Source organism: Camponotus vicinus, unplaced genomic scaffold (assembly GCF_025532165.1).
Source record: "Camponotus vicinus isolate PSW18456_S1 unplaced genomic scaffold, iyCamVici1.0 SCAF_1, whole genome shotgun sequence".
In the NCBI taxonomy this organism is placed as follows: domain Eukaryota; kingdom Metazoa; phylum Arthropoda; class Insecta; order Hymenoptera; family Formicidae; genus Camponotus; species Camponotus vicinus.
Genome location: NW_028141945.1, coordinates 19,424,395 through 19,431,755, shown reverse-complemented (window position 1 = coordinate 19,431,755; position 7,361 = coordinate 19,424,395).

Below are 7,361 nucleotides of genomic sequence, written 5' to 3'. Positions count from 1 at the left end.
TTTTGACCCGTGGTTTTCCCGTGGGTCTTCGGGCGAATGCCGAGGCAGGGGCCTGAGGAGTTCTCTTGGGAGAACGGAGGGTCCACGGGAAGGTCACCCCCCTCTTGCCTGAAGATTTTTCTCTAAGGAGAAAATCAGTGAAGTCGTTGGAATCTGCGAAGTCGTTTGATCCCAAGAAGACGTGTGGTTCGGTAACCTGCAACAGCAGTTCAGGGAGAACATGGAGACACGTCGGGAGCTGAAATACGACGAGATTCCTTTGAAGACTTACCACAACGTGATTGTCGGGACGACAATCTTTCGAGAGGGGAGCAAGTGTTACGTCCCTGGTTCGGGTCGCGGTCGAGTCCGTCGTGGAAAGAGAAGAAGTCCGTTGTCAAGAGGTTGTTGACAGCGGCGGCTGACATTTGAGTCTGGAGCCAGCTGTCAGGCTGTGTGGACGCGTTTCTCTTACGAGTCGATCCGTGTTATTAATATTGTGTATTTACGTTCTGAGTTACCGTTTGTGTTGTAATTGTGCAGTGCATTAAAGTTCATTAGTTTCTTAAGGTGCTTGTTTATTTAGCGCGTCCCGCGAGCGGCCGATCTCTTTACCGCGCGACTTCGATATTTATCGAAGTCCCCGCCCCGGGCGTAACATTTTACGCGCGACATTGCCAACACTCTTTCTTCTGAAGATGGAATTTACTCTTTTTGTCTTTATAATTTGAAAACCTTTCTTTATTTCCTTCCCCTTCCTTCTTTTTATTCTCCTCACTCTGCCCGTTAAATCTATTATTCTTGCTAAATTTGTTAATTTTGTTAAGTTTATTGTTAAATTTATTGTTTTCGTTACTTTGATTAAATTGATTGAATTTATTCCTCGTAAAACTATTCTCCTGAATGACCTTTACAGCCATCGCTCTTTCCATCGCGATTTTTAAAGAAGTGATATTCTCTAACTGAAGAGTTCTTCTCAGGAAACCGTCCGATAGCGCAGCTATAAACTGGGCACAAGCGATCTTATCCCTCACTTCGTGAGAACACTCAGGGTAAGCAAGACGCGAAAGCCTCTCCAGATCTGCACCCAAAGTAGCCAAATCTTCCGAACTCTTTTGTTTTCTATTAGTAAACTGGGTATAGTAAGTCTGGGCCAAATGCCCCTCCCCGAAACGCAACTCTAACTTCGATTTCAGCTCGTCGAATTTTAGATTCTCTATTTCAAAAATCCCATCCAAAATCGAACGTGCCTTTCCCCTCAAACAAGCAGCCAAGGCCACGGTTTTCTGAGAATCGCTCCAGTTATTTGCCCGCGCTATCAAAACGAATTGAGTGAGAAACTCACGCAAGGGGACACTCCCGTCATAATTATCGGTTTTTAATTTTAGGCCCAAGCCGAGATTCGAATTTTCTAATCGCGGACTATTATAAGAAGGACTTAGCTGTTGATCCTGTCGTAATCTCCCCTCCAGACGTCGGAGCTCGCTGTCTCGCTCCCGGAGCTGCGCCTCAAATTCGGCTCGCATCTGCAAGCGTTCCTCTCGCAGCTCCCGGATCTCTCGCATCGCCGCCTGAAGCGTGATCGTCTCTGCCGACGGGCTGGGAGTCGCGGCTCGTATCCTCTTTCGTGTAGAGACGCCCGTGGCTGGATCCTGTTGCCCGATGTTTGTCGTCGACATTCTAAATTCAGCGTCCTCACAAAGTTGGCAAAATCACGTCCCGGTTGATCCTTCGGTATCCCGTCGATCCCGGACGAGCCCCCAAAATGTTACGCCCGGGGCGGGGATTTCGATAGATATCGAAGTCGCGCGGTAAAGAGATCGGCCGCTCGCGGGACGCGCTAAATAAACAAGCACTTAAGGAAACTAATGAACTTTAATGCACTGCAAAATTACAACACAAACGGTAACTCAGAACGTAAATACACAATATTAATAACACGGATCGACTCGTAAGAGAAACGCGTCCACACAGCCTGACAGCTGGCTCCAGACTCAAATGTCAGCCGCCGCTGTCAACAACCTCTTGACAACGGACTTCTTCTCTTTCCACGACGGACTCGACCGCGACCCGAACCAGGGACGTAACACTTGCTCCCCTCTCGAAAGATTGTCGTCCCGACAATCACGTTGTGGTAAGTCTTCAAAGGAATCTCGTCGTATTTCAGCTCCCGACGTGTCTCCATGTTCTCCCTGAACTGCTGTTGCAAGTGTTACGTCCCTGGTTCGAATTTGCAATTAACAATTCCATATTTTTTCTTAAAAACAACTATGTGTTTTCTTTACACCAATTGATTCCTCTCATTATTTTGTACATAAAAGTATTAAGGTAAGATAATCGAAAAATGAATATTTTACAAGATATTTTACGGTTTATGTAAAATTAAGAAATTATTTCAAGCCTCATAACTCAAAAAGTACTTAATGAAAAAATACTTAATTATAGTGTTTTGGAAAGCTCTCGAGATAAGCTACAAGAATATGTAATGAGAAAATGTAGGTTCCATTTAAGAAATTGAAGGTGACCTTCACGTGACCTTCAAATGACTCTTCAAGGTCAAACCAATGGTGCCATCTTATGGCCCCCAAAGAAACAAACAACTTTTGTGGGAAAATTTTTTCTCTGTCATGCTTTGCCAACGAGATAATTGGGATTATAGATTAAAATGACTCACCGTGTATATATATATATATATATATATATACCTGAAAGCAACAGCGAAACGGTTGTAGAAAGCATAATATTAGAAGAAAATTTATTTTACATTTATTTATATCAACAGTGAGATAATTTTATGATTATTTATTTATTGACATCGTATCTAGATCTTTTGCAATGTGTATACATATAAGTATATCCCAATCACAGTTCCCATTATACAAAGAAATATATCAGATAGTTTTCGGAAACATTACTTTGTAACATGAAATGTTTCGGAGATGCATGCAGAAACGTTTTAGAAACATTGCATAAACAGTTAATGTCCGCATTCAGACACCTTGATATAAAATGTTTACGACATTATCCTAAAAAATGTTACAAAAACATTTTTCAAGATAGTGTCGTAAACATACTTGAGAAATGATATTTAAATGTTGCTATGTTATATTTCTGTAATAATTTATATATAGCGGTATCATGCCCGGGAAAGAAAAGTCCATATAAAATTGGCCATATATGGATTTTGTCAATATCTAATTATGTTTTGCCAAATATAGTCATATATGAATAAATATTATCAGATCTGAAAATTAAGTACCACTAAGAGTACACCGAAAAAATTGAATTCTTAACTTAAGAATATGCCATTTATCTTTAGAATATATACCACTAAAATAGGCGCCAAGAGGATCCTCTTAAGTTAAGAGGAAAATCTTCTAAAGAGATATTCTTAATATACAGAAAAAAATATTTCTTTGGATTTAATAAATTTTGTTGAAGTCAAATAAATTTAATTATTGGTCTAAAAGTTTTTTTCCGCCTAATTTCAAATAATCTGTTTAATATTCTGAATCCCAACAAGGAATCCAGATTATTAAATAAATTATTTTAAATTCAGTTTGAAATTAAACTGATAAACAGTGATGTCAGAAAGAGGATGCGGCTCACGTGCACACAGAAAACCTGTGTATGAGCCGCGTCCTCTCTTTCGCATCACTACTAAGGGAAAAAAATATACTTTAGATCTTACGTTAATACAAGTCCTTTATATACATTTCATGATAAATATTGAATACGAGAAAAATTAAGAGTGGTGTCGCCGCGTAGCGGCAAATGAAGAAACATGTCGCGCACACGAAAATCGAGTTGCGGCGTAGAAGTCGCAAATTAAGAATATATTCTTATTCATTAAGAATATATTCATATTTATTAAGAATATTTATTAAGAGGACTTATAAAGAGGACTTTTAATTAATTAAATATATAATGCAAGATATAATTTTTAGGAAAAATTATATTTGTCTATATAAAAAAAGGTAAAATCATATATAATATTAAATGATTATATATAATATCATATATGATTTATATCAAAGCATACATGAAACTAGAGGACTTTTAATTAATTAAATATATAATGCAAGATAACCTTTGCTTTGGTTTTATACATGCTTAGATATGATATCAATATCTGACTATGTCTAATTGTACAAAATGACGTGAGTTATCTAATATCATTTTTTATGATCAGAAATGGTCAGAGATGGACATCATATCTAAGCATATACAAAAACGTATGCTCTGATAAAATCATATGTGATATTATATATAATTATATAAGACTGTATATAATTTTACTTTTTTTATATAAATAGACATGGACTTTTTTTCCCGGGATAAGCAATAATAAAATGTTTCAATTGTAGCACTCATGAGTTATATCATTTGTAAAGATAAATGAAACATAATTTTGGAATATTTCTGAAACGTATCAATCGAAATATCTTATTTGAAATATTTCTGAAATTAGCAAAAATAAAATGTTTCAATTGTAACACTTATGAATTACATCATTTGTAAATATACATGAAACATAATTTTGGAATATTTCTGAAATGTATCAATTGAAATATCTTATTTGAAATATTTCTGAAATTAGCAAAAATAAAATGTTTCAATTGTAACACTTATGAATTACATCATTTGTAAATATACATGAAATATAATTTTGGAATATTTCAGATACATATCAACTACGATATTTCATTTGAAATATTTCTGACTATGAAACATTTTAGTTGTGACACTTATGAATTATATTATAAACATAGACATGAAACGTCTCATTTGAAATCTATATGAAGCATTTTGAAACATTGCATATATATTTCATGTTTAGTGGGTTATTAAGCACAAAACAAAATGTTTCACCTATCCGTTGTTCATGAGTGCATTGAGGAAAAGATATACAGGGTGACCCATTTTAACTTAGGCAGCCAAATAACTCGAAAAATAAGCAAGATAGAGAAAAATGTTTTAGACAAAAGTTGTATGGTTTCGAGGGGGCCATAAGATGGTATCATTGGTTTGACCTTGAAGGGTCATTTGAAGGTCACGTGAAGGTCACTTCAATTTTTTTAAATGGAACATCCTATATATTTTTGTACATTCTTGTAGCTCATCTCGAGAGCTTTCCAAAACACTATAATTAAGTACATTTTCGTTAAGTACTTTTTGAGTTATGAGGCTTGAAATAATTTCTTAATTTTACATAAACCGTAAAATATCTTGTAAAATATTCATTTTTCGATTACCTTACCTTAATAGTTTTATGTACAAAATAATGAGAGGAATCAATTGGTGTAAAGAAAACACATAGTTGTTTCGAAGAAAAAATATGTAATTTGCAATTAACAATTCCATATTTTTTCTTAAAAACAACTATGTGTTTTCTTTACACCAATTGATTCCTCTCATTATTTTGTACATAAAAGTATTAAGGTAAGATAATCGAAAAATGAATATTTTACAAGATATTTTACGGTTTATGTAAAATTAAGAAATTATTTCAAGCATCATAACTCAAAAAGTACTTAACGGAAAGGTACTTAATTATAGTGTTTTGGAAAGCTCTCGAAATAAGCTACAAGAATGTACAAAAATATATAGGGTATTCCATTTAAAAAAATTGAAGTGACCTTCACGTGACCTTCAAATGACTCTTCAAGGTCAAACCAATGATACCATCTTATGGCCCCCTCGAAACCATACAACTTTTGTCTAAAACATTTTTCTCTATCTTGCTTATTTTTCGAGTTATTTGGCTGCCTAAGTTAAAATGGGTCACCCTGTATATACATTTCGATCAAAATTTCTCGTTTATATAGAATCGTATACAATTATGCATGATTGTATCTGAACTATATTTGTTACTTATATATATTTATATATGACGCAAGACTTATATATAATTATATATAATTATATATAATTATATATTAAACTAACAGAAATCCATATATAATTATACATAAAACATTGTGAACATTATATATAAATATGCAAAATGCGCACTTATATATAATTATATGTAACAGTTATTGCACTTATATGTAAATATATATAATGTCCTGTACTCTATCATTTATAATTATACATATTTTTGCATAATTATATATAGTTTTGTACAATTATATTCAATTCTGCATGAATATACGTGAAAAATTTTTTACCGGGAAGTAGGGATTAGATCCCAACAGATAATCGCGAGCATTGCAATTATCACTGCAACCTGAAGATCTTTAGAAAAAACTCGAGGAGAGCATAAACATATTTATGTAATGTATAATCCTCCTGGAAGGATTATAAACTACATAAATTTTGCACAAATTCGTAATTCGCTTTAATATAGTTTCTGTTGTCAGAAGATTTACATTGCATTTCCAATACTCCATATAATTTGTAACAAGAAATTTGAATTTCTATATTAAATATTAATTATGTCTCTTTAGCTCGCGTTTATTGCGAGTACGAAAGTAAAAAAAAGCTCCGAAACAAATTTATATCTAAAATCAAATTATTACTCTTTTCGTATTCCATGCTTTTTATTGAAAAAATTCGAAGTATTTAATTAAAAATTTTATTAATAACTTTTTACATCAAAACACAATAATAATATTGTTTATAAATGTGATGTCACTAAAAGAAAAATTATCTTATAATGATAAATAGAAAATAAAAGATTTTCTTTGATTCATTTTAGAAAAGATATTAATAGCTATTAAAAGAAAAGAAATAAGTTACAATATTCTAATAAGACAAAATGTACATAAAACAAAATATCATAAAATAATAAAATAATTTATTATTAATGATTTATTATTAATAATTTATTATTGATTGAAACATTTTATTAACATGACATTCTATAACATTGAATTTACATTTCACAACTATTAAATATATTTATAATTAATGTAATATTTAAAATTATTAATCAACTTTACGAAAAAGCATTTTGGTATTAAAATTAAATTACGAATTTATATGACACTTATAAAATTATGATTCATATAGTTTTGTTATAGTTAAAATTGTTACCATATAGTTAAAATTATTATTCATATAATATTGTTATTCACATTTATTATTTTATTATTACATACACATTATACAATTTGTCATAAAGGAAATAACTGGAATTAACTGTTGAAATTAAAGTTACAACAAATAATGATAAAAATGTAGCACATAAATAATCATTAATATTAATGTACAATTTGTTTATTAAAAATATGGCGATCAAATTTTAACAATCTAACCGACACAGTAAATACACAAATATATTATTTTATTTATATATGTGTTAAAATGAACACTTATATAAATATAAAATTATATATTTAATATATTTAAATATCATATTTGTGTAGAAAGAGAGG